Source organism: Lepidochelys kempii, chromosome 3 (genome assembly GCF_965140265.1).
Source record: "Lepidochelys kempii isolate rLepKem1 chromosome 3, rLepKem1.hap2, whole genome shotgun sequence".
Classification (NCBI taxonomy): Eukaryota; Metazoa; Chordata; order Testudines; family Cheloniidae; genus Lepidochelys; species Lepidochelys kempii.
In genome coordinates, this window is record NC_133258.1 from 7480470 (window position 1) to 7506057 (window position 25588).

Sequence of the window (25588 nt, forward strand, 5' to 3'; positions counted from 1 at the left end):
TACTATCCGATGGGGGGATGCCTTTTTGAAGAGCATGCTGCCCTGCCCCCGCCAGCATGCCCTTGCGTGCAAGTTCATGCCGGCAGTGGCAAAGCGGTGCACTCTTAAAAATGGCATCTGTTTCCCCGAGCAGCATGACTATGTCATGCTGGTGGAGGCAGGGTCACCCCAGCTGGGGCAGGCTTGCACCTTTCCCAGAAGTACTGTAATGTCTGGTATTCTGAGAATGCCTGAGTGCCTAATAGGATGCTAATATAAAACAAAATTCTAACTTGCTTTCTAGAGATTAACCATAACAGGTTAACCTCCAGTCTGAGTACATTTATATCACCTCACATATCTTCTGCAGTGTTTTCCACCAAGCCTGTTTGAGATCCTGTTTTCATGACTATAAATGCACTCTCTGTTTACTTCCTACATGCAGGATAAAGGGGTGTCTTCCTTGCCTTTTCTTTATATTTGGCCCTAGATAACTTCCCTTAGCTTATTCTCCAGAGTGCTTATTTCACATTCCCCCGTTGATTTTGTATGTAAGTGGGGTTTCCATTGTATCAGCTTACAATTAGGGCTGTCAAACAATTAACAAAATTAATCGCGATTAATTTTCTTAGTCACATGATTAAACAATAATAGAATACCCTTTATTTAAATATTTTTGGATGTTTTCTACATTTTCAAATATATTGATTTCAGTTACAACACAGAATACGAAGTGGACAGTGCCCACTTTATATTATTATTTTGATTACAAATATTTGCACTGTAAAAAACAAAAGAAATAGTATTTTTCAATTCACCTAATACAAGTACTGTAGTGCAGTGTCTTTATCATGAAAGTTGATCTTACAAATGTAGAATTATGTGCAAAACCCCCCTACATTCAAAAATAAAACAATGTAAAAGTTTAGAGCCTACAAGTCCACTCAGTCCTACTTCTTGTTCAGATGAACAAGTTTGTTTACTTGTGCAGAAGATAATGCTGCCTGATTCTTGTTTACAGTGTCACCTGAAAGTGAGAACAGGCATTCACATAGGACTATTGTAGCCAGCATCGCAAGATATTTGCATGCCAGATGTGTTAAAGATTCATATGTCCCTTGATGCTTCAACCACCATTCCAGAGGACATGCGTCCATGCTGATGACAGGTTCTGCTCAATAATGATCCAAAGCAGTGCGGACTGATGCATGTTCGTTTTCATCATCTGAGTCAGATGCCACCAGCAGAAGGTTGATTTTTGTTTTTGTGGTTTGGGTTCTGTAGTTTTTGCATCAGACTGTTGCTCTTTTAAGACTTCTGAAAACATGCTCCATACCTCGGCCCTCTCAGATTTTGGACAGCACTTCAGATTCTTAAACCTTGGGTCGAGTGCTGTAGCTATCTTTTAGAAATTTCACATTGGTATCTTCTTTGCATTTTGTCAAATTTGCAGTGAAAGTGTTCTTAAAACGAACAACATGTGCTGGGTCATCATCTGAAACAGCTATAACATGAAATATATGGCAGAATGTGGGTAAAACAGAGCAGAAGACATACAATTCTTTCTCAAGGGGTTCAGTCACAAATGTAATTAACACATTTTTTTAACAAGCGTCATCAGCATGGAAGCATGTCCTCTGGAACGATGATACGAATCTTTAGCACATCTGGCACGTAAATATCTTGCGACGCCAGCTACAACAGTGCCATGTGACCGCCTATTCTTGCTTTCAGGTGACATTGTAATTAAGAAGTGAGCAGCATTATTTCCCATAAATGTAAACAAACTTGTTTCTCTTAGTGATTGGCTGAACAAGAAGTAGGACAGAATGGACTTGTAGCCTCTAAAGTTTTACATTGTTTTTGAGTGCAGGGTTTTTTTGTACATAATTCTACATTTGTAAGTTGCACTGTTGTGATAAAGAGTTTGCACTACAGTACTTGTATGAGGAGAATTGAAAAATACTATTTCTTTTATCATTTTTACAGAGCAAATATTTGTAATAAAAATAATATAAAGTGAGCACTGTCCACTTTTTATTCTGTGTTGTAACTGAAATAGATATATTTGAAAATGTAGAAAAACATCAAAAATATTTAATAAATTTCAATTTGTAATCTGTTTAACAGTGCAATTACATTTTTTTAATCGCGATTAATTTTTTTGAGTTAATCGTGTGAGTCATTGCAATTAATCGACAGTCCTACTTACAATGTTTAATTTACATGTCAACAGAGAGACAGGTGAATACACCTTTTTGTCAACTCTGCCTCGATACAGACTTTAGGAACTTACTTTCAGTATAGATATGTACCTCCTTAGCTAATATCTCCATAGGTTTCATAACAATGTTAACGACCAGCTTTTGTTTGAGACTTCACATGATATTCTTTGGTGAATAAGATCGTACAGACTAAGGTCTGGATATTCTTGTACCTGCCTTGCCAGTTGGCATTGAGGGGTTCTTAGGGTCATGGCTGAATCGTAGATCCAGTCTTTTGTCCACGAGAGCAGGAGGGTTCCCAAACTTTTTTCCCAGCTGCAATAGGTATTGTGGCCCACTATTAGCACTTCTTGAGGAAAATTATTAATTTGAATGTTTACATACGTATAAAGCGTAACACTGTAAATAAACAACGTAAATTTTTCCTTTACATTTTAATGTAAACAATTGTAATGATGGAATACCTAGCAATATGCACGCAAAGAAATACTTCAAGATCTTTCAAACCAAACAGTTTTCGTAAAACTGCACTTTACAAATATGTTGAGAGAGCAAAATGTGGTGGTCAAACAGAGAAAACACCGTGTATAAATGTACAAATGTATAAAACTGAACAATAAGCAACACAACATTAACAAAATTGTTAAATAACATGGTGTTGATTTTAAAACAAAATAGTTGTCCAACATTGTTTTATTTTTTTAGTGTAAAATCTGAATTTCTGTGCTGTGTAAGTAAAGACCCAACCCTATTGTTTTCTAATGAGAAAAGAATAAAATATTGTAAATAAAAATATAAAATGACAGTTATAACACACTAAGGCAATGGGTACTCATCCGATCCGGTAAAGGAGAATCCAGACATCAAGTACATATTATCATATTTTCTTACCACTTTCTTTTTCTGGCTGGCTCATTTTGTGTAGCTGCAGATGGTCCAGGACTGGGACTTTCATTATCTTCTCCACTAGTGCACCCTTCTTGTTCTTGAAAAATAAATCGATCCATGTCAGATTGAAATACTGCTTGCTGTTTTTTACTGTTGTAAATGGAGGACTGTGTCTGTGTTGCTAGGTTACCTTGCAGTGAAACGCACTATTGTACTCACGAGACTTAAACTTGACATATTGCAGCTTGTTTCTTTAAAACAAATCCATTTTTTCTATACTCTGACATATACAGCTCAAAACATTACATTTATTTAGCTTTTACTTAGATTACACGAGTCACGTGGAGTTAAAGGTTTACTAAGATCTTGACTGGAGACTGCAGTTGCGCCAGCGGACTACCTGGGTCTGTGTCGTGGCCCACCATTTGGGAGCCCCTGCAGTAGAGAACCCTTCAGTCCTGCAAGGTGCTGATGGTCCTCAAATTTCACTGACTTCAATGGAATTTGAGGTGTTTGCAACCTCACAACATTGGGTCTTGTGGCCCACTCCAACAAAGCATTGACTTCAGGGGGATTACTCCCATGCTTTACATTACATGTGTGCTCTGCTGGATTGGGGGCCTAAATTAGCAGTTTTCAGTCACTATAAATCGTGTTAAATACTACAGAATAACTTGGTAACAATATGTCAAAATAAAATGAACGTTGGCTTCTTGCCTGAACTGCATTAGACAGCAGTGCTTTAAGTTGAACAAACAGCTTGAATGAGTTGAAAAAAAGCTGGGCTGCTCTTTCCTACCAACAGTTACCAAATGCCTCTGTATTTATAACTTAGCCATCTGCGGTAGGGTAGAGTTTGGGGGTTGGGGAGTTACTCTGATGGTCCCCTATGGACATTCCTTCAAGGGTATCTCTGGAAAGCTACAAAGTGTGTGTTTTGAGGGAGGAAAGGAAAGGAGAGGTCTGACCTGCATTGACACACAGAATTCAAGGGAACTCGAAGAGATAGAGCAGGCCCTTAGAGCGGTGGGCTCACTGAAGCGAATTAGCCCCATGCATTGTTCCTTCTCTTTTACTGCTCCAAAAGGCAGCCTCAGCGTTCTGCAGTGCCAGCCCAGTTTGGGCACTTAACCCCCTCAAATCAAAGCTTTGCAAGGGTAGGTTGCTCCTTGCTGCTGTCGCAGTACCACTTCAGGAGTGTTTGCTGATATTCCCAGGTGTACTACAGTATGAAAGCTTTTGTTGTTCTTTATAATGGAGTTTGAGTGAATTTTTGGTGCTTGGTGAAAGATTTTTTTGGACTGAGAGCTCTGAAGGCCACTATCCACAGAAGAGGCACGGTGTGCTCAAATCCACCACAAACCATTTCCTCCCAGTAAGACCTGGGTGGGCATAGTAGAGGGTCCATATCTGGGAGTGAGAAGTAGTTCAGTCTTCATGGTCTAGTGACAGTCAGTCATTTAGCTTCTCTGAGACTGCCATGAGGTGGCCAGTTGTGATCGGGTATATTTGTTTACTAGAAAGGCCACCATACAATGGTCAGGTGGTAACAACTTTCAGTTGCTAGTGACCTGGGGCACAGGAGAAAAGATCTATATTACATTACCAATCTCCTGAGACATCTCGTCCCTCACGGCTTACTTCTGACCACCCTTCTAATCCCTTTTTGCGTATTTAATTGCTTCAGTATGAAAATTACCCTTTTAAGCATTAAGAAAAGGAGTACTTGTGGCACCTTAGAGACTAACCAATTTATTAGAGCATAAGCTTTCGTGAGCTACAGCTCACTTCATCACGAAAGCTTATGCTCTAATAAATTGGTTAGTCTCTAAGGTGCCACAAGTACTCCTTTTCTTTTTGCGAATACAGACTAACACGGCTGTTACTCTGAAACCTTTTAAGCATTGTGGCTCTCATTAAGATACTATCTCAGTGGAGTTATGTAAATACAACATAATAAAGTAGCTTATTGGAGTTATGTACAATGTAATATTAATTGTTAATGACTTGTGCGACAATGTGATGTGATATACTTTTCCTGTGACCCTCAGTATTTAGCTTTAAAGTAAAACCTTCTTTCCAGACTATTATCTCTTGATTTTCCATCTTCAAATCACCAGATACAGTAGGAGACAGAAGCTTCACTGCATATCGGTGTCTCTGTTAACAGCAGGAGAGTGAGTTTGTGTGTGTATGGGGGTGGGGGGGATGTGAGAACCTGGATTTATGCAGGAAATAGCCCAGCTTAATTGTCATGCACATTGTGTAAAGAGTTATCACTTTGGATGGGCTATCACCAGCAGGAGAGTGAATTTGTGTGGGGGGGTGGAGGGTGAGAAAACCTGGATTTGTGCTGGAAATCACTTTAGATAAGCTATTACCAGCAGGACAGTGGGGTGGGAATAGGTATTGTTTCATATTCTCTGTGTATATATAAAGCCTGCTGCAGTTTCCACGATATGCATCTGAAGAAGTGAGCTGTAGCTCACGAAAGCTTATGCTCTAATAAATTGGTTAGTCTCTAAGGTGCCACAAGTCCTCCTTTTCTTTCTGTTAACAAGGAACATTTATTTCTCTTCTCCACCCATCTTTACTAACCGGCAGTATTCTTTAGCATCTAAGAGTGTTAGCAAAAACTTTCATGTCTTGTAAACATTCCATGTTTTGTGGACTTGATCAGGATTCCCATGTGCCTCATTTACAATTCCACTTCCTCGCTCTTTGGATTGCAGCCCAAGCTCTGTGTTGGGTGAGGCCATAAGTCTGAATTGGAAGCTGGGAGGGAAAAGACTGCATTCCATTACACCTGTGGCTCTGAGACGTTCCAATTTCCAACGACTTTTTATATTTACTTTTTCCAGCATGGTATAGATATTGTCATTCGGTGTTTCCCTGCCCTCTGGACCTTACTGTGTTGTTTTTTTGGGCAGTGATGACTTTGTGCTGTTAAAATACTTAACTTTATATGGTACCTTTCCTGACCAGGGGATCCCTTCATCAACCACTGAAATGGTGGTTCATATTCTGCAAAACCTGGCAGCTGTTCCGATCGTGCATACTGCGCCACCACACAGAATGAAGTAAAGAAAAACCCGTATCCCTTAACAACTGCCATGGGAATTTCAATAGAATGTAATTACCTCAATTAGAATTTGGTCAGGACACCAGATTAACACTTCTTTTTTGTGAAGAGTGCCAAGGGATTCTTAATGGCCAGAAATATTCAGGTTCTCAGCAGGATCCAGAGTTCAGCAGCACAGTGCTCCCGAGCATCATGCTGAGGCACTGGTTTCTGTAATGATTGAGGGATGCATATTACCTATTTAGTTCCCTTATCGTTTCCTGCAGCACCCTGGGTTTTCTTTAGAGGCTTCCTATGCAAGTACTGAGCAGCCTGGCTGAAGACTGAGAGATCCAATACCACAAACTGCGGTTAAGACAGCTACCTGCAAACATACCATGAGATCTTTTAATACGCACAAATGGTCACGGCCTGGGTGCTATCTCTTCTGAAAGAAGGCAAGTTTTAAAAACACAGAATCAATTAAAATGATAGGAAAGAGACCAACATAATGGCTATTGTAGTGGAGGAAGGGGGTGAAAACTTTGATTGCTGCTGCCTTGGAGAGCGACAGATGCTTTTCAGGGTTCATCTCAGGCTGTGGGATAGTGCCAAGAATCTGTAGCACTGGCCTGTTTCAGATCTTCTAAATAGCCACTCAGAGTAACTTGATGTGCTTTCCAGTGGGGAGGAAACACCAGTACGTTAGATGTGAGAAATGCTTAGAAGTAAATGAGATGGGAGAGATCTGGCCATGGGAAAGGCAGAGAGGTAAAATGGATGGAGTTGGAATACAAGAAAGGAGAGGGGGATCATCCCATCAGAAACTGCAACTCTCAATCCCAGGTTCACTTCCAGGCAGACGAGAAAGGTTCCCAGCACAAAGGTAGCTTTAGGTTTAAACAAACAAACAAAAACAATTAGCAAGATCAAAAGATTTGTTTTAGGTTAGAAAAGGTGCTAATAGGACCCCTGCACTGAATTTTAACCCCCTTTTTTTTTAATCACTGATGGAACCCTTCACCCAATTGCATACAGTTTTGAGGTGAAATCTTGTGAATACTGCTGGGGAAAGGGAATGAAACCAATAGCTGTGAAAGTGGAAAGGAGTGAGAGCTGGGGATACGTCACCATGCCACTATCTTTATTAGAGAGGTGTACTTGAAATGGTGCTGATGTCCTTTCCCTATGCGTGAGGCAGATGAGCAGCAGCTCTGCACTGTGGGGGAGGTCAGAGCAGAGAGTTCCCTCCGGATGGATTGGAAGTACTGATGTCTTAATAGGGATAAAAATGATAAGAGAACTAAACCAGAGCTGCTCTTCCCTAACTGAAATGTACATAATAATCTTGGCAGAACTTAATGAAGGAAAGGAGAGATTTGCCAAGCTGCCTGCTTTTCCTGAAAGCTCACTGTTTCTTCAGGGGCTTGGGAGATCAGTTCTCCACTTCTTTTTCCTTCTCTGCTAAGTCCAGAAAGGATTGTTATCAGTGAGGGAATTTCATGAGAGAGAAGCATGAACTGAGCATAGCATAGCATAGCATTGAGAGCCAGATTGTAAAATCGTTGGGGCAGGGATCACTTTTCGTTTTGTCTGTACAGCGCCTCACACAATGGGGACCTGGCCCACGACTGGGGCCCCTAGCTGTTGCGGCAATACAAATAATAAACTCCTGCCTTCTGATCCCTGCTCTGTCACATCCTCCCTCTGTGGGCTTGAGAAATCTCTCTGCCTCAGTTTCTCCTTTTGTAAAATGCTAGTAGCATCTACCTAAGTCACAGAGACGTCCTGGGGATGGATTGATTATTTTTGTAAGGCACTTTGAAGCTGCCTAGCTTCACAGAGTGGGAAGAGGGGAGTTCCAAAAGCATGGTAAGTATGGAAGAATTGCTGTACCAGATCATTCAATGGACTATGCTATAATCTTTGGTTTTGGACAGTTATGAACTAAACAGATTAGAGGGGAAATTTCTTCCTTCTCCAGCCAGTTAGTGGATGGCCTCTGCTTTGAAGCACGATGGATAATATCACTTATACAGGGTAAAAATGTACGTTCATATAAAGGTGTAATCCTCTTTTGGAAGCTTACTTTGAACCTCTTGTATTCATTAACTGTTTGAAAAAGTTTCAGATACTGCATACAAGTTTTGCAAAGTGTATTCAAAATTTTACATGCTGTACAGTCACTGAACAACTCTTGTTTTAAAAACGGTAAGTATATTGCAAATGCTGTGGTGGATATGCTTAAGAATAGGGTAAAGGTGGTGGGAAAGAGTGCGTACAGACAAAAGGGTGTGTATGTGCCCAAGAGAGGATGTGTGGGTGTGTTCATTAGCCTGGGTGACATCTTGTCTAGGTAACTTGTAATGCTGTCATCATCTGTTGTCTTCTTTCTGGAAAATGTGATGATGTACAATTTCCGAGAACTTTTAAACCTGCAATACGTCTTCTGTCCCTTCCTCTGTGCAGCATGCTCCCCATTCGTGAGAATGAACTTCATACCACATAACCAATAGTGAGCCTTCCACCTGGTGTAGTTGTTTACACTGGTGGAAAGTGAGTGTAAAACAGTACTATTGGCATGAATGGAGAATTTGATTTGATTGCATTTTACCACCATTTTGCGCACATGTAAATGACTATAAAAGTGCAAGGCAGTGGAAAATTGGGCCTACCCTCTTCAGATTATACATTTTCAATGAATAATTTCTGTGTCCTGTTGTTAGGACTCCAAGAGATTTCCATTGTGTTACGGTTAGAAATTTGCTAACTGCAGTTGTCAGCCTACCCTTTTGAACAGGTAAAACCCTAATCTTTTACAATATGATCAAGCGTCCCTTTCTGAACAGATCTGTCAATGTATATGTTCTGGGGTGAGAGATTTGATTCCAATGGGTGTGAGAGCCTTTCAAGAGACACCAAAGGTATATTCTATAATATGTAATTAATATTTAAATGCATGAGGCCTGTAAAAAAAAAAAAAAAAGTACTGAATCTCTGTACAGACAGGCATAACCTAGTTTTGCAAACCCTTCTTGCATAAAAGGTGGATTCCATCTTTAGTCCCCCCCTCAACATTCTGTCTCTTATTCCCCAACCCCTGTGCTCTGTTTTCATCCTCCTGAAGGATTGCCACCTATCCTAAAATTTGCACGATTATCCTGATTTTTAATAAGGTTTACCCACAACCTGCTGTTGTGTTAAACATGACATGTCCTTATTTACAGTGTCTGTAAAGGTATGTTTAACATCATGTTAACATGACTCCTTCTGGCTGAAGCTTAACACAACCTAGCTTGCTAGTGAAGATGAGTCCAGTGGTGTGCTTTAGATCTTGCAAGTAGGGTTTGCAGACAGTCCAGGGCTGTTGCAGTGTTTTTCATTACATCCTTTTTAATGATGCAACAAGACCATCCTTCATGGGATACTGCAACATGTGATAACCTCCCCAGAAGTCTGGAACACCATTCATGATGTAGACCAGTGATGGCACATGACCATCATTTTGTAAAGTGTTACAGAAGTGCATGGTGACTGAATGACTTAGGACAGAAATCTCAGAATGGATCCTTGTTGGTTAAGAATTGCTCCTTAACCAACTCGCCCCATTGCCGGGGGGGAAAGCCCTGAGCCTCCACACCTCCCTGGTGAGTGAGTGGCCCATGATTGATTTTTTTTTCTGTGGGTCAATGGCCCATGACAGAAAAAAGGTTTCCCACCCCAGAGCCTGCACCCCCCAGCCGGAGCCCTCACTCCTCCCTGTGCCCCAACCTCCTGCTCCAGTCCTTATCCCCCTCCTGCCCTCCAAACCCCTCATTCCCAGCTCCAACCCAGTCTGCACCCCCAGCCAGAGCCCTCGCACCCCCCCATTCCCCAACACCCTGCCCCAGCCCAGAGCCCCCTCCCACACCCTGAACACCTAATTTCTGGCCACACCCCTGAACCTGCACCCCCAGCCCAGAGCCCATACCTCCTCCCACACCCCAACCCCCTGCCGCAGCCCAGAGCCCCCTCCCGTACTCCGAATCCCTCAGCTGCACCCCCTAGCCTGGAGCCCCCTCCTGCACCCCAAACCCCTCATCCCTGGCTCTGCCCCAGAGCGCGCACCTCCCGCCTCCCAGCTCCCTGAGCCAGCTGGGTGAAAATGAGCGGGAGTGGGGAGAGCAAGAGATGGCGGGATGGAGTGAGTAGGGGTGGGGCCGTGAAGGGGTGGGGCATGGGTGTGGCATTGGAGGATGGGGGGGGCAAGGGTGTTGGGTTTTGTGTGAGAAGAAAGTTGGCAACCCTTCTATGCAGTAATCATGGCACTGATGCTTTAGGTCAATGTTTGAAGGGTAAAATTGGGGGGGGGGGTGGAAGGGAGGTTGTCCGCCTGACCATAATCCACCAGGCAGTGAGTGTGCTAAGCATCCTGGTCCGTGCCTGATCCACAGAGTAAGTCTGTGTAGGGGCCTGGCTCTGGAGCTCAGACTATAGCAAGGCGTGATGTTTAGCTCTGGAGGTCCCCGCTTCCATCCCCAGTATCAGCCCAGATGGCAGGGGGCGAGTAATAGCACCTACATGATTAGGGAATGCTAATGCCCCCCCCAGAGGAACCTGGGGGCGTGGGGGTCACTGTACGTTCCCTGCTATTGGGTGGGAATCTCGGTTTCTCGGGCCCTGGGGCGACCACACGAGAACTTCAGTCGTCGTCGTGGTAGAAAGATCAACTTCTCTGTCCTCCCCGGGCGGGGCCTTTTAGTCCATTCATCTGCCAGGGACTGGGGCTGGCAGCGGGGCAGCCCCCAGTAGAAAACGCAGGGGCTGTTGACCGGGGCAGGGGAGGGCCAGAAGCCCCCCCCCCCCGCCCCAGCCTGGCTCCTGAGGAACCCCAAGGGGGAGCCCTGGGGTGGGCAGGGGAGCAGACAGGCGGGGGGGTGGGAGCAGGGGCGGTGATGAGGGGGGATGGGGCTCTTGGGGGGCAGGGTCACGAGGAGGGCCGGGGGCAGTGGTGGGGGAGGGGGCAGCGTCTGGCTGTGAGGCGGGTCCCCTGGCTGGGAAGGGACTTGGGCGCCGCCACCCACTGCGGCTGCGCAGTGAGGGTATCCGCCGCCGCCGCTGCTCCTCCTGCCATCCCTCCCCCTCCACAAGGGGCTGAGGAACGCTTGGGAACTTCGACAGTTTTCGTCAGTTTCCGGAATAGACCCGCGTCCTCCTGCGCGTGGGGCCCCCCTGCTCCTGTCGGTATTTTCCTCCACCGCTTCGGCTACTTCCGTACGGCCTCGGCTAGTGTCGTTAATTTCCGCTCCGCGATCGGAAATGGCCGAAGACGTGTGTGATCCTGCGGTTTAGGGGAGGTGGAGGAGACCGGCCGGCTTCTTGGAACAAACCAACTGTGCCTGGACCGGGGGGGGGGGGGGAGCAGGCTCGAACGGACGGAGGCGAAGGCCGCAGCTACGGCTCCCCCCCCCCGTCCGAGGGCGGCGGCGGCGGCGGGGTGAAGCCCAGGACGGCGCCTCCCAGAGGAGGGCTGCGTGGAGGCGCAGGAGGTAGGAAGGATCATACCATGTACTGGGGAGGGGGGAGGCATGCGGTGCAAAGCGACTGTGTCCTGTTAGCCTGGGATAGGAGCCGATGGGGATGGGGGGAGCCTGAGGGGCCAATGGGGGGGGGGGGCAGCCAAGAGCTTGGAGATGGGTTGGCCGCCGCCGCCGAGTGGTACAGTCTTGGGGGGCGTCGTTGGAGGGCGGGGCAGCACCAGGGCCCTGCTGGGAGGGCGGGGCAATAGGGATGGGGGGGTGTGAGCGCGGGGGGGGGGCAAACACCGTGATGGGGGAGGGGTGCGTGTCGGGGTCAGGGACGCTTGCAGGGGAAGGGCATGTGTGGATGTGTTTGTGGAAGCAGCACGGGTGGGGGGGGGGTCAGGGACCCTGAAGGGGGGTCACGTGTGGGGGAGGGGGTCAGGGACCCTGAAGGGGGGTCACGTGGGGGGGAGGGGGTCAGGGACCCTGATGGGGTGGGTGCGTGCGTGGTGGTGGTGGAGGTGTCCAGCACCTTGATGGGGGGGTGCATGGAGGTGGGTGGGTGATCAGGGTTAGGGAGCCTGATGGACGGGGACGTGTATTGTTGTGTGTGGGGATCGGGGTCAGTGACCCTGTTGGGGGGCCCGTGTGTGTGTGTGTGGGGGGCAGGGGTTCAGGCTCTCATGGGTAGGAGCTGTAGTCATACCAAGGACCTTCGTATGTGGGAGGAGAGGCAGTATCGGGCCTGGGGAACCCAATAGGGATGGGGGTCCTGCATCAGAACTAATTGGGGAGTCCTGCTGTGGAAGGGTTGGGGGCTCTGCCAGCGCTCAGGGTTCTGATGGGGGTGGGATTGAGGAGGTGGATGGACCAAGACTGTGATGTGCTTTGGGTCTTCTGCGTTTTGTGTCTCCAAGTACGTCATCTCCCTGTGTGCTGGACTCAGTTGTGCAGTGCACTGGTTTCTGCTGGATGGCACTCTGATTACTAGCCTTTGCTCCTTCTACTGGTGCATCCAGCTTTTGTGACTGGTACTCATAGGCATCTCCCTGTTACTTTTATAGGTTTATTTTTAAATTAAAAAAATGTGCCTATAAGAAGACAGGAACGTAGGTATTGCCAGACTGGACCAGACCTGAGATCCATGTAGTCCAATATCCTGACAGAGGCCAGTGCCAGCTGTTGCAGAGGAAGGCGTTGTTAACCTCCAGTGGGTATATGTGGGATAATCTGCCCCCAATGTTAGGTTATATTCTGATCTCTAATAGAGATTGGTTTAAGACCTAAAACATGAGGTTTAATATCCCTTCCAGAGATTTTGTTTGCAATAACATTTATAATTCTGGATAGTCATATTCTTAAAAAGAAAAGGAGTACTTGTGGCACCTTAGAGACTAACCAATTTATTTGAGCATGAGCTTTCGTGAGCTACAGCTCACTTCATCGGATGCATGCCGTGGAAACTGCAGCAGACTTTATTTATACACAGAGAATATGAAAAAATACCTCCTCTTATGCTCAAATAAATTGGTTAGTCTCTAAGGTGCCATAAGTACTCCTTTTCTTCTCTAGACCGTTTCTTATGTTATATGCTTTTTAGCATATCCCATCTCACATTTCCTATCTAAGGTACGTAATCCCAATCTTTTTAATTTCTCTTCATAGGAGAATTTGTCCATCCCCCTAATCCTTCTCCCTATACAAGGGCTTTAGGAGATTGTATACTTCATATTATAACATAATACCACTGGTAGTCTTGACTTAATCCATGAATCTTACTGGTGCAGTGCTCATGTGTTGCTGTTGGCTAGTTACTCTGGCCCTAACCAACTGTGGCAACTCAGATGCCTGCATAGTTGAATAGTAAGGATTGGAAATTGGCTACATCCTCAAGGTCTCAGTTGGGGAAACTGGTACCATTGGGGAAACTGCTAGCCAAGTTATGTCATCATGGAACAGCGAGACCAGGCCAAACAGCTGAGGAACAAAACCATACCTTCCAGAACTGCTTGTTTCTCTAAAATTATGACCAGAAACAACAACAAAAAAAGTGTCTTGTTTTTGTGTATGCTAAAATTCAAAGATCTGGTTAGTGCCATCTGAATCTTTTTCAACACTGCTGGTACAGTATGTACTTACATATCTCAGTAAGGTATCTCAGCTCTAAAATTTCCTTTTTGGGTAAATCTAGTAACTGTGTGTGTGTGTCAAGAGATCTAAATAACTTGCTATCCTGCATTGCTGTTGCTCTCCCCTTTAAAAAAAAAAATCTGTTTTAAGGACCTGATTTTGCACACCTGTACGCACATGTGAAAAAGGGTGTTTGTGTAAGCATTTACAAGACTGGGGCCTGAGACAGAATCATCAACAATATATTTTGGTTTGTGGATTTGTGTTGCAAGTCTCTTTAAGACTGTCAGGTTCTCAGGGCAGGGGCCATGGTTTTTATACACTGTCAGTGTTTGTTCATTACTGGGTAATCATAGGCTATTTTCCCTGTTTGGTAAAATCAATATTAAATGAATGAGTCTTAACTATTCTGATACGCAAAGGCACAAAAATGCGGGATGTTGTATTTACAAAGTATTTCTGAGTGGGAGTAGTGGTTAATTTATCTTGGTATTAAATCTGCTGGAGGAGGAAATTTAGAGTGTTCCTCTTTTTTTTTAAAAAAACACTGATAAAGAGTTTGACAGTCCCATCACTACATGCAGCTTTATCAGTATTCAGTTAAGGCTCTGCTGTGTCTCTCCTCTTCCGTTCTTCACGCCAAGAGCTAGAGTTTACATCGGTTCAGCTCAGTGTTAGAGAGCCTGGAACTGGGGTAATTGACTGCCTTGAGTTCAGCAGAGAACAGCCAAATTCTTCTGGCAGCTGAACTATTGTGCAAGACGGTCCTTGATTTGAACTTACCAATATCTCATTGCAAAAGAGATGTTCAAAATAATTTTCTGAAACAGCCTAACTTTGGAAGGGGGAGAATGTTAAGAATTTTTGTTTTGCATGTGGGAGTCTGTGTCATAGAGGTGGAGTGGAATAACCAAATGCACAAGCTAAAGGGAAACAGAGTGATCTCTTGAGTTGTCTTGACCCACAGGGCTCATTCACACAACAAAAAATAAAAAGGAAGGAGTGTCTTTGAGCTACTAAAATGGGGTGGGGAATCGGAGTTTTGCTATTGCTGGAATTCTTTTAAGTATGACTCTCCAGGACAGTGAACACAATGAATTGAATGTTGGGCAATGAGGCCTTTGCTTGGCAAGCTCTAGGGGCAGCAGCAGCATGGGTGGAAATGCAGTTCAGGGACCACGCTACCTCCCACCCCAACCTGACCCTTTCAGGCTCAGGGAACCAGTGATATCATCAGACTCTGCATTTCACAACTTTGAGCCTTTTACTCTTTGCTAATTGTCTGTCTGTTCCTTTCCCAAGTGCTCTCTGGTGCCAGTCTCATTCTATTCTATATAGATTCTTATACCATGGTTACCATTGTAGCGTTTGAGCCCTGTCTCCTTGCTCTTGATGCCCACCACCATCTTTCTGCATTCCCTTACTCATAATAACAGGTAATCATCAAGTGATCCTTCCCCTATCACCCATTCCCAGCTTCTGGCAAACAGGGGCTAGGGACACCATCCCTGCCCATCTTGGGTAATAGCCATTGGTGGACCTTGTTATGGTCTTGGCCTTCACAACATCCTCTAGCAAAGAGTCCCACAGGCTCACTGTGTGTTGTGTGAAGAAATACTTCCTTTTGCTTGTTTTAAACCTGCTGCCTGTTAATTTCATTTGGTGATCCCTAGTTCTTCTGTTATGAGAAGGAGTAAATAACACTTCCTTATTTACTTTCTTCACATCAGCCATGATTTTATAAACCTCTATCATCTCCCCCCTTAGTCATCTCTTTTCCGAGATGAAAAATCCCAGTTTTATTAATCTCTCCTCATATGGAAGCAGTTCCATCCCCCTAATCATTTTTGTTGCCCTTTTCTGAACGTTTTCCAATTCTAATATCTCTTTTGAGATGGGGCGACCAGATCTGCATGCAGTATTCAAGATATGGGTGTACCATGGATTTATATAGAGGCAATATGATACTTTCTGTCTTATTATCTATCCCTTTCCTAATGATTCCCAACATTCTGTTTGCTTTTTTGACTGCTGCTGCACACTGAGTGGATGTTTTCAGAGAGCTATCCACAATGATTCCAAGATCTCATTCTTGAGTGATAACAGCTAATTTAGACCCCATCATTTTATATGTATAGTTGGGATAGTGCTTTCCAATGTGCATTACTTTGCATTTATCAATATTTGAATTTCACCTGCCATTTTGTTGCCCACCCACGTAGTTTTGTGAGATCCCTTTGTAACTCTTCACAGCCTACTTTGGACTTAACTCGTTTGAGTGGTTTTGTATCATCTGCAAATTTTGCCACCTCACTGTTCACCCGTTTTTCAAGATTATTTATTAATATGTTGAATAGTACTGGTCCCACCACTGGCAATACCACTATTTACCTCTCTCCATTCTGAAAACTTACCATTTATTCCTACCCTTTGTTTCCTATCTTTAACCAGTTACTGATACAGGAGAGGACCTTCCCTCTTATCCCATGACAGCTTCCTTTGCTTATGAGCTTTGGTGAGGGACCTTACCAAAGGCTTTCTGAAAATCTAATTACACTATATCCACTGGATCACCCTTGTCCACATGCTTGTTGACCCCTAAAAGAATTCTAGTAGATGTGTTTGGACAGATCCTTATAGGATGGAGTGCTGACCCTGACTGGAGTCTTTGGGTGCTACTGTGATGTAAATGAATTGCAGGACAGTTGCATGTAATTTGCTTTCTGGGTATATTTTACACTTGCTTATTTGACTGGGAAAGCAACATACATGCATGCACACATGCAGTCCTTTCTAAATGTTGAAGAGCACATAGTGTTTAGTTGTGATTTTATACTGCTGTTTCATGGTGGTTGCCATGATTGAGTTTGGCTTTTGCAGCTCAGCTTCACACTGCTGCTTGTCACACAAATGAGTTAGATGTTGTTTGGAAAACAGGTGCAAAGCCAATGAGTTCTGGGGTTTGTTAGGATGGGTAAAAGCAGCAGCATGTACAGCTCTGCTGCTTACAGATAATCAATCCCCAAACTGTGTAGGAATAAAAAGCGCTGAGTGCTGGCTGACCAGGTAAACTGATGTTATTTCACAGCAGACACGGTGCCAATTGCGAAGTGCAAATTGAAATTCCATTTTGATAAATTGTTGCTATTAGTTAATTGAAGTCTGTTGCCAGCCAGAGAGGTTTAGTGGCCTGACTAATCTATTGCAAATGGATTTACCTCTGAAAATGTTGAAGGGATATTGAGTAGTTTAAGCCTAATATTTGACTTGCTTTCAAATTGCTATAATTTTGTAGGGAATGTCCTATAGATTCCAATATCTCAATTTTTAAAATCCAACACTTATTTGAGAACAAAGTTTAAAATATCCAGTATTTATATAACATCTGCCTAGATGTTGTGCTCCCTCTGCTGGCTTTTGCAGCTAACTGTAGATAAGGTGCCACAAGTACTCCTTTTCTTTTTGTAGATAACCAGCAATCCCAATTCTCAGAGTTGTACTGACATGATCAATAAGTCCTCAAAGTGAAACTGACCTCTCTCTCTTACTGGTTAAAGCTGAGTGAAATACAGTGTTTCCCTGCCCTTTATTACGGTTAAGAAAGCAGCATTGCTAGTCAGTTGTGGCCCTTTGGTCTTCCATGGAACAATTATATTTCATAATAAGTACAGAGTTTTTATTCTGAACTGTCTGTTTCACATATATCCCCGGAACCCTTCCTGGTGGTTTTGGTCTTGGATGTGCTAGCAGTACAGGTAGCCTGCAGTTCATTTCAATGCATATATCATTTTGTTTCCTCAGGTGCTTGCTCTGACCTGATCCTGTAGGACAGACTCTCTTCTCATTATGTATTTGCCTGTCTATGTGCTCTACCAGTTGATTTATGCCATTTGGAAGTTATGTGGTCTTCTCAAATATATGCCAATAAAACCATCATCTATTAATCAATTTTTAGGAAGGTTATCTCTGCCAAAATGTCCAAAAGTGTGCTCTCAACTTGGAGATTTGAGAGACCTGGGCCTGATTTTAAGAAGTGTTGAGCATCCACAAGTCGCAGTCAAATTGGTGAAAGATACAGGTTTGGTATTGTGCTTCGTGGACTGGAGCCCTCTGTTTCAGTGCAGAATAAAAACAGTATGAGTAATGGCAGGTCTAGCTTCCATCCCACTTTCTCATTAGTATGCCCCAGTTATGAACTGGAAGACACACCCCCATACGTCAGAAGTACAATCAATGGAATGAAACAGAGCACAAGAGAGGCTTTTGTGTATATTACTCCTGGGGGAATTCTCCGCAGGTTTTTTTTTTTTAAAATCTGTGCACAATATTTTAAAATTCTGCCAAATTCTGCATATTTTATGTGTCATAATAATACAATATACTCTCTCCAGTTTCAATTATTTTGGTAATTTATTTCAAAATACCTGTCAACAAGTATGTCAACAATACAGACAACAGCAAAAAACATTTCCCCAGGAGTAGAGAGTTCAAGGAACCCCTATAACAGCCCAGTTTAAGTTGGGGGGTACTGGAGGGGGCTGTGAAGGCCCCCAGAGCCCAAACACCTGTACTCCCAGAGCCCAGCTGTGGGGCACCCTCCAGCCCAGACCCCAGCATCCTCCTTCCCCACAGAGCCCAGCCGTGGGGACCCCCGTCACCACAGAGCCCAGGCGTTGGGCAGCCCCCAGCCCACACACCAGCACCCCCAGATCTTTTGCTCCCCCCAACTTCTTTACTGTCCCGCCGGGGGACGTGGTATAGTGTGGCTGTGCCCTTCCTCATCCTTTCACATATCTGGCTGGGTCTCCCAGACCCTCTCCCTTCCCTGGGAGAATGAGGATCAAAGACATCAAAGACTGTGCAACCTTGAGCCCAGCCAGGCTGGGTGCTCTGCTCACTGCAAGCTGGGCTCTGCAGGGTCCAGCGGCCCACAGTGGCGGCCAGAAATTCTGCGGGGAAAGCAGGGAATTCTGCATCTTGCAGTGGTGCAGAATACCCCCAGGAGTAGTATATGCCTTCGCTCCAGTGTATAAATGTTAGACAGGAGTGTTTTGAAATAAAACCTATTTACCTTTCTCTCTGGTGTTGACCTTTGGGCCTGGTAGAGTTGCAGAGCTATTGCATGTGGGTATTTAATTACTATCTGAGCTTATTTGGTGGGAACTGATGTTGGGCATTTCTGCTGTCTTACCTGTTGTGTGCCATATGCACTATGAGGGAGTGGAGTGGAAACTGCTGACTAGCAGGTGAACTCTGGAAAATGTTAGCTAACAAAAGAAAACGAACCCTATAGCCTAAAAGCACTAAGACAGCCAGTAAACTGATGGAGCTTGAGAGCCAAGAGCCCTCCTTAAAGCATATAAAGAGTTGTTGTTGATGTGAAAGCACTGGTGTTTTCGTGTCCATCTGCTGAAAGTAGGTGTGACAGGCATGGGAATTTCCTGCAGTAATCTTGGAAAACCGTATTGAAGTTAAGTTTAAGTATCTTTGGCGTCCATTGTATTAAATGTAAAGGTTACGTATTATTGTGAGCCTGGATGATCAAACGACTGTACTGAACAATGTTGCAGACAAGAATGGTCTTTTGGGACAATATGTGTAAAGTGGGTTTCCTGAGGAATCTATGGGAGGAGGTGAATGCAAATTCCCCACCCCTGATTATGCAAAACCCCAACCTTTTGAAGCTACGCTCTGAGGAGGAGACCATTATCTGCTGATGATCAGTTCAGGGAATCTGAACATCAAAGGCGCAACATGTAATAAAGGAAAGACTTGGGGGGTGCTAGTTATGATATGAGGCTATTACGAACTTATAACCACAGAAAAACCCTTCAGTGGGGTATGAAAGACTGACTCCTATGAGAGCCCTTGTTGGAGTTGGGATGATCTCAGGTAAGCTTATTAGTGTGCGTGTAGGTTCTTTTATCACTGTTAATATGTTTTCTCTGTAATGCTTTGGCCTTAAAAATAAATGTGCTTGCTTATCAAGAGCTATGTGTTAACTTATAACTGCTGGTAATTACAGCTGTGTATAGCCTTCAAAGAGAATGTAAAATGCAGACACCGGCCTATTTGGACATTCTGGTTTGCTGGGAATATCACAGTGTAAGCAGGGAACTGTGCAGCTTGGAAAAACCCCAGTCAGGACAGGAAGGAGAGATGTGTCCCTCTACCCAGCAGAGGTGGTAATTGAGAAGCCTGGAGTGGGTGCTCTTGAGGGACCACAGAGGGGGAATACATGGACATCAATGTTCCCTCCAATTTTTGACAGGCCATGTGTGCAAAAAAATTTCTGTGCAAATTGTGCTTCTGTGCAAATTTTTGTGTGTGCGGCGCTTCGCCGTGTGCGTGGGGTTTAGGATCTGTGTGCACAAACAGTGATGGGCAGTTGCTTTGAACTATGTCAGTAGGCTCCTACCGCTCCCTCTAGGCCAGAGGTGGGCAAACTACGGCCCGCGGGACTATCCTGCCCGGCTTCTGAGCTCCCGGCTGGGGAGGCTCGCCCCCGGCTCCTCCCCCACAGCCTCAGCGCTCTGGCCCGACACTCCTGCGAGCGGTGTGGCTGGCTCTGGCATGGTAAGGGGGTGGGGGGGTCCCAAGGGGCAGACAGGGAGCAGGGGGCGGTTGGATGGGGCGGAGGTTTTTGGGGGGGGCGGTCAGGGAATGGGTCGGGGGGGTTGAATAGCGCATGGGAGTCCCGGGGGGCCTGTCAGGGGGCAAGGGTGTGGATAGGGGTTGGGGCAGTCAGGGGACAAGGCGCGGGGGGGTTGGATGGGTCAGGCGTTTGGGAGGGCAGTCAGGGGACAGGGAGCGGTTGGATGGGGCGGAGGTTTTGGGGGTGGTAGTCAGAGGATGGGGAATGGGGGGGTTGGTTAAGTGTGGGAGTCCCAGGGGGCCTGTCGGGGGTGTGCATAGGGGTCGGGGCAGTCAGGGGACAGGGAGAAGGGGGCGGTCGGATAGGGGGTGGGGTTCCAGGGGGGCAGTTAGGGGCGGGGGTCCCGGGAGGGGGCGGTCAGGGGACAAGGGGCGGGGGGGTTGGCTGGGTCAGGGATTCTGAGGGGGGCTGTCGGGGGCGGGAAGTGGGAGGGGGCAGATAGGGGGTGGGGGCCAGGCTGTTTGGGGAGGCACAGCCTTCCTTACCCGGCCCTCCATATAGTTTTGCAATGCCAATGTGGCCCTCGGGCCAGAAAGTTTGCCCACCTCTGCTCTAGGCATATATAGAAGTAATTAACAGGTAAGAAACTACTTTTGCCCAGCTTCTGAAAAAAATGTAACACCGGTTTGAACGCTGGATTTGTTCATGGTTCCCACTGAGGAATAGGGTGGCCAGCCGCATGATGTAGTGCAGTAGAGAGAGCCAATTGACTGGAAAGGCTGACTTTCAGAATGCAGTAATGTGCTACAGTGATCTGGGCCAACGTTATTTTCCAATATTAATGAAGATAGTGGTCCCCTGTGCAACCATGAAAAAAAGCCATCTATTATTTAGGACAAGTAGTTATTCATTTCCTTAGGCACCTCTTCTGGCAAGCCTTGGGAGCTTGTAAATGCATCACCCCCTCACAACTTGTGTATCTGAATCTTAATGTAGGGACTGAGGACTATCCAGCTATCGGAAAACCAGCCAGAGAGAATGGCAACTTTCCAGTGCAAATAATTACTGGGGTAGCTGACAGTTGGCTTTTCAGAAACCTTTTCCCAATAGTTCCCAACAGTTCATCAAGAAACAACAAAAAAACGTGGAAGAAAATAAGAATGGTCTGCCAGGTGATGCAGGAAAGAAATCGTAGTTTATCAAATAGCACCAGCGATGTAATAAAATGGATGATGAGGAGGAACAGACTAGGGGACAGCGTGTAGGAATGTTGTCTAGTGAGCACTAGGATTTGACATGCTCAAATACAGGGGTTCTCAAACTGGGGGTTGCGAGCTGTCTGCCTCTATCCCAAATCCTGCTTCACCTCCAGCATTTATAATGGTGGTAAATATATTTACAAGTGTTTTTAATTGATAAGGGGGGGTCGCACTCAGAGGCTTGCTATGTGAAAGGGGTCACCAGTAGAAAACTTTGAGAACCACTGCTCAGATACGATTTCAGTCTGTCACTGACATTCTGTGTAACCTTTGGCAAGTTGTCTGAAAATTCTGCTTTCGATGAATGTGTAAAGAGGGTATCATGCCTCTTTATTTTACAGGAGAGCTTGGAGTTTAGTCAATGTTTGTAAAGTGCTTTCAGATCCTTGGATGACACGCCAAGTTTACATGCATATTATTAATAACTTGAAAATTATTAGAAATAATATTTAACACACACTAATTGTTTCCTCTGTTGCACTTGGGTACTTATTACTTGTGTCTAAGGTCTCTTGGCTCTCTATTTTTAGTTAATGGCCCTGAGAAACAGTACCAAGTCCCTGTGTGGAGGTGTTTGGAAAGGACAGTTGTATTTAGATATGAAATCTAGTTGGAGGTGATGGGTAGCTGAAAGCTTTTCACTAAAGGCTCAAACTTTTATGCTCTTCAGGCACAGTAGCAAACTCTTTAGCCCTGCTATAGATATTAATAGTACCTTACCTGATTGATTGATCTTGATTAGGAAAGTCCTATTTTAATCATGTTGTCTAACTTCTTCTTCCCCATGATATAGCAAATATTTTTATGATGGAAGATAACTGTTTTTAATTGGTTAGCATGAGCATGCATTTCATGTAGCAACTTTTAGGCAAATAAGCCCCAAAAGAGCTTCCAAAATTAATTATTATGTAAAGTGTGATTCTGCTCTGACTTCCCTCCAAATACAATCCAGTTGATCCAGAGTGGGAAACACAAGATATATGTCAAAACAGAATCATAACTCTATTTTGATATGCACCTTGTGATCAATATTACACACATGGACACAGAGAAATCCTTTTGGTCACCACTGGAAATGCCCATCTCTCGTGTAATAAGTGGGAACTATTGGACAAATTCCACAGATAATGCAGTTTGTATAGACAGAAGTAAAGTGAACTTCCTCTGTTAAAACTGATTTGAAGCAAGGGTTCGTGGGTGGCTGGTTATTATGTTAAGGCTTTGTTGCCGGCACAGAGTGCCCGAGGCAAGCAACAGCTGGGTTCGTTGCCCAGTGTCACCAACAGCTTTATTGTGTGTGTATTTTTGTTTGGCAGTGCCTTGTGAAGAGGGAGCTTTGTATCCCTCTATGGTACCTACATACACTCATATATTCCCCATTTCCTTTATCTTAGAGATATAGGAAGTCTGTGGTGGAGCAGGGAATTGAACTTGCATTTCCTAGGTTAGTTCCCTAAGTATGGAACCATCCTTCCTCTGTGAATAATTAGAACTTGGCTTTCATAGTTCATGAATTGACAGTGGAAAAATTAGCTTTATCTTAACATTGGAAAGAGTTGACGTGTTCCAGTCGTCCTCCCATTTAAGTCAGTCCCAGTGCTGGTGTTAATCTCAATGGGAGCAAGAAGGAGTGCCTATTTAGGTATGTGGTGGTGCTTCTAAAGGCAGTTTTCTTTCAGCAACAGAGTGGTAATTTAGCAGGGCTGTGGAGCTCAGTACATCTGACTTTTCACAAAGAATGGATAAAAGTGGTTTGTCATTCTGTACAATGATGAAGGGTGCCAGAAAGCAGGACACTGTCATTCTGTTCCGCAGTCACATGCTTCTGTATAAAACCGAGGTTTGTACTCTTGTGGCTAGACAAGCATAGTTCCCATTAATGTGAACTGGAGTTAGCACAAAAAGGAGAAAATACCCCTTTTGAAGACTGTTCATCTATTTGACAATAAGATGTCTCAAAAGTATCTGCTATTGGTGCAAATCTTCTGAGGCTTGTCCACTTGTTTTATTGCAAGACTCTATTCTGAGATCCTTTCACATGAGCTCTTCTGTTTTGAGCTATGAAATTAGTAATCTCCATTATTTCCCATTTATGGAAAGGAATGTCTTCATTCCAGCCCAAGTTTAATTGTAGACTAGATCTGTTTTGAGAACTGCATGGAATATGTTTCTTAATTTAGGTGGCAAATTCAGACATCTCTTTATACACATTGGGGAGGCGGGTGGGAAGTTTGGGAGTTCAGTTAATTTCAAACACATTGTGCACTTTTTCATGCTCGGTATTTATCTATTCCATGTGTTCCAGGTACTCCGATCTAAATTGTTTGTCTAGTAATGTGAGCTTTGGAATTCTGATACTGCTCACTACTTACAACTAACATTAAAAAAAAAAATCAAGGAGTATTATTTTTACTTTCAGATTTTGCTTTCTATTCGTTGTTTGCAATGAGTCATTGCAATCTTGAAGTGGAAGTCTGTTTACTTACCATTCTTTGCTTGGCTTTCCTTCCAGAGTTCAGCTCCTAATATTCTTCACAAAGAATAGAATTGAAACATTTTAAAAAAAAAAAGCACCTGTGGGCTGTTCCTTTGCTAACAATATGTATTGTATTATAGCTCTTCTGTTAGCAAAGTTATAGTTACATTTAAATTGGGACTTTGATAGACTCCTAACTCTCCAGAACATTCTCTTCTGGGGGCTGAAACTTTTCTTGGTCTCATTTCGGAGGGGAATTTTCAGAAAGTTTGAGGGAAAATTCTCATCTTGTATATTTTTTTAATCACTCAAAAATACCTTTCCCCATGTCCCCACTTAAAAATATTATGTATGTGAATAGCCCTTACTGGGAAGTTAGACCTTGGCTTGGCTTGGCAAATTACTTACAAATCAAAGAGTTAAGCTGAAAAACCATTTCTGAGCATGCTTAGTGGCCATCTTCTAAGGGTTAAGCAAAGCCTAGCGAAATCCCATTCCTTGGTGACTGTGCAGTACACAGGGTTACAGCCAGGTTGGGGTGATGTGCAGGAGGGAGGTTAAACACGCTCAGCACATTATAACAAAATTGCATTTGTCTCTGCCGCTGCTGGCTGCTGTCTTAGTCTGTTTTTGTGTCAGATATGCTCGCAGTGAGCTCACTAGTTGCACTGCCAGTGTGAACGCCACGCTTTTGCTGCAGTAAAGTGGTTTCTCCTTTGCCATCTCTGAAAACTGCTTCTTACAGGCCGTTGTGTATTCTTTTCCCTCTCCTCTCACTCCAAAATTTGGCTTACTGGTTTTTCTCTTTTTGCACCAGGCTTTTTTGAGTGGAATTGGAGCTTTTATTTAGCAACCACAGTCTCTCTCCAAGTGCTTCCTCATTGGCTGTTGCTTGTAGGAGCACTTTAGAGGGCTGCTTATTCCTGTTCCCAAGTCCCACATGCAGCATTGACCTAGTAACCCCTCCCCCTCTTGTCAGCATCTGGGGAATTTTCCAAGTAGGATGACTGGGCTTTAGCAGTCTTTGCCAGCCAGTCTGCCTGCCTGCTATTTCTGGAGCCAGTCATTATTTAGGCCTTCCAGGACAACTTCTCAGACAAACAAAAGGGGCAGAAATGTTCACAGTACCCCGGGACTCATCAGATTACCTGAGTGTCCAAGTGGGGGCTCTCACATCGTTGCTCCCATCACATGCATCAACTTCCTGGGGGCTGCGGATTGTCAGAAACACAGCCTCTTCCTGCAGATCCATTGGAATGCCACTATAGAAAGCAACAAAAGCGCCATGGCTGCTTTCTTGAGCCGCCAGTGCAGAATGAAAGCAGGAGCTCTGAAGACGGAGCATTTGGTCATGCCTAGAGAAATAAGGCAGCACAGTCAGAACTGCACCTCTTCAAGGGAAGACTAACTGGCCAAGTGCCAGTAGCAGAATGGGAACTCAGAAAATCTTTTAGAGTAGTGTTTCTGGTCTGCA

The 25588-nt window shown here is 44.6% G+C and overlaps 1 protein-coding gene across 5 annotated transcripts in view; it reads left to right on the forward strand.

Annotated features, from left to right (window-relative positions):
• EXTL3 (exostosin like glycosyltransferase 3) overlaps positions 1–25588 on the forward strand; it is a 223548-nt gene that overhangs the window by 19408 nt on the left and 178552 nt on the right. For 2 of the 5 annotated variants that reach the window (XM_073335628.1, XM_073335631.1), the window contains exon 1: positions 11450–11681. The exons of the other annotated variants lie outside the window; for them this stretch is intronic. The gene's annotated coding sequence lies outside the window, so the exon portion shown is untranslated. Of the gene's footprint in view, positions 1–11449; positions 11682–25588 lie in introns of those variants that run through there. 5 annotated transcript variants of the gene reach the window in all.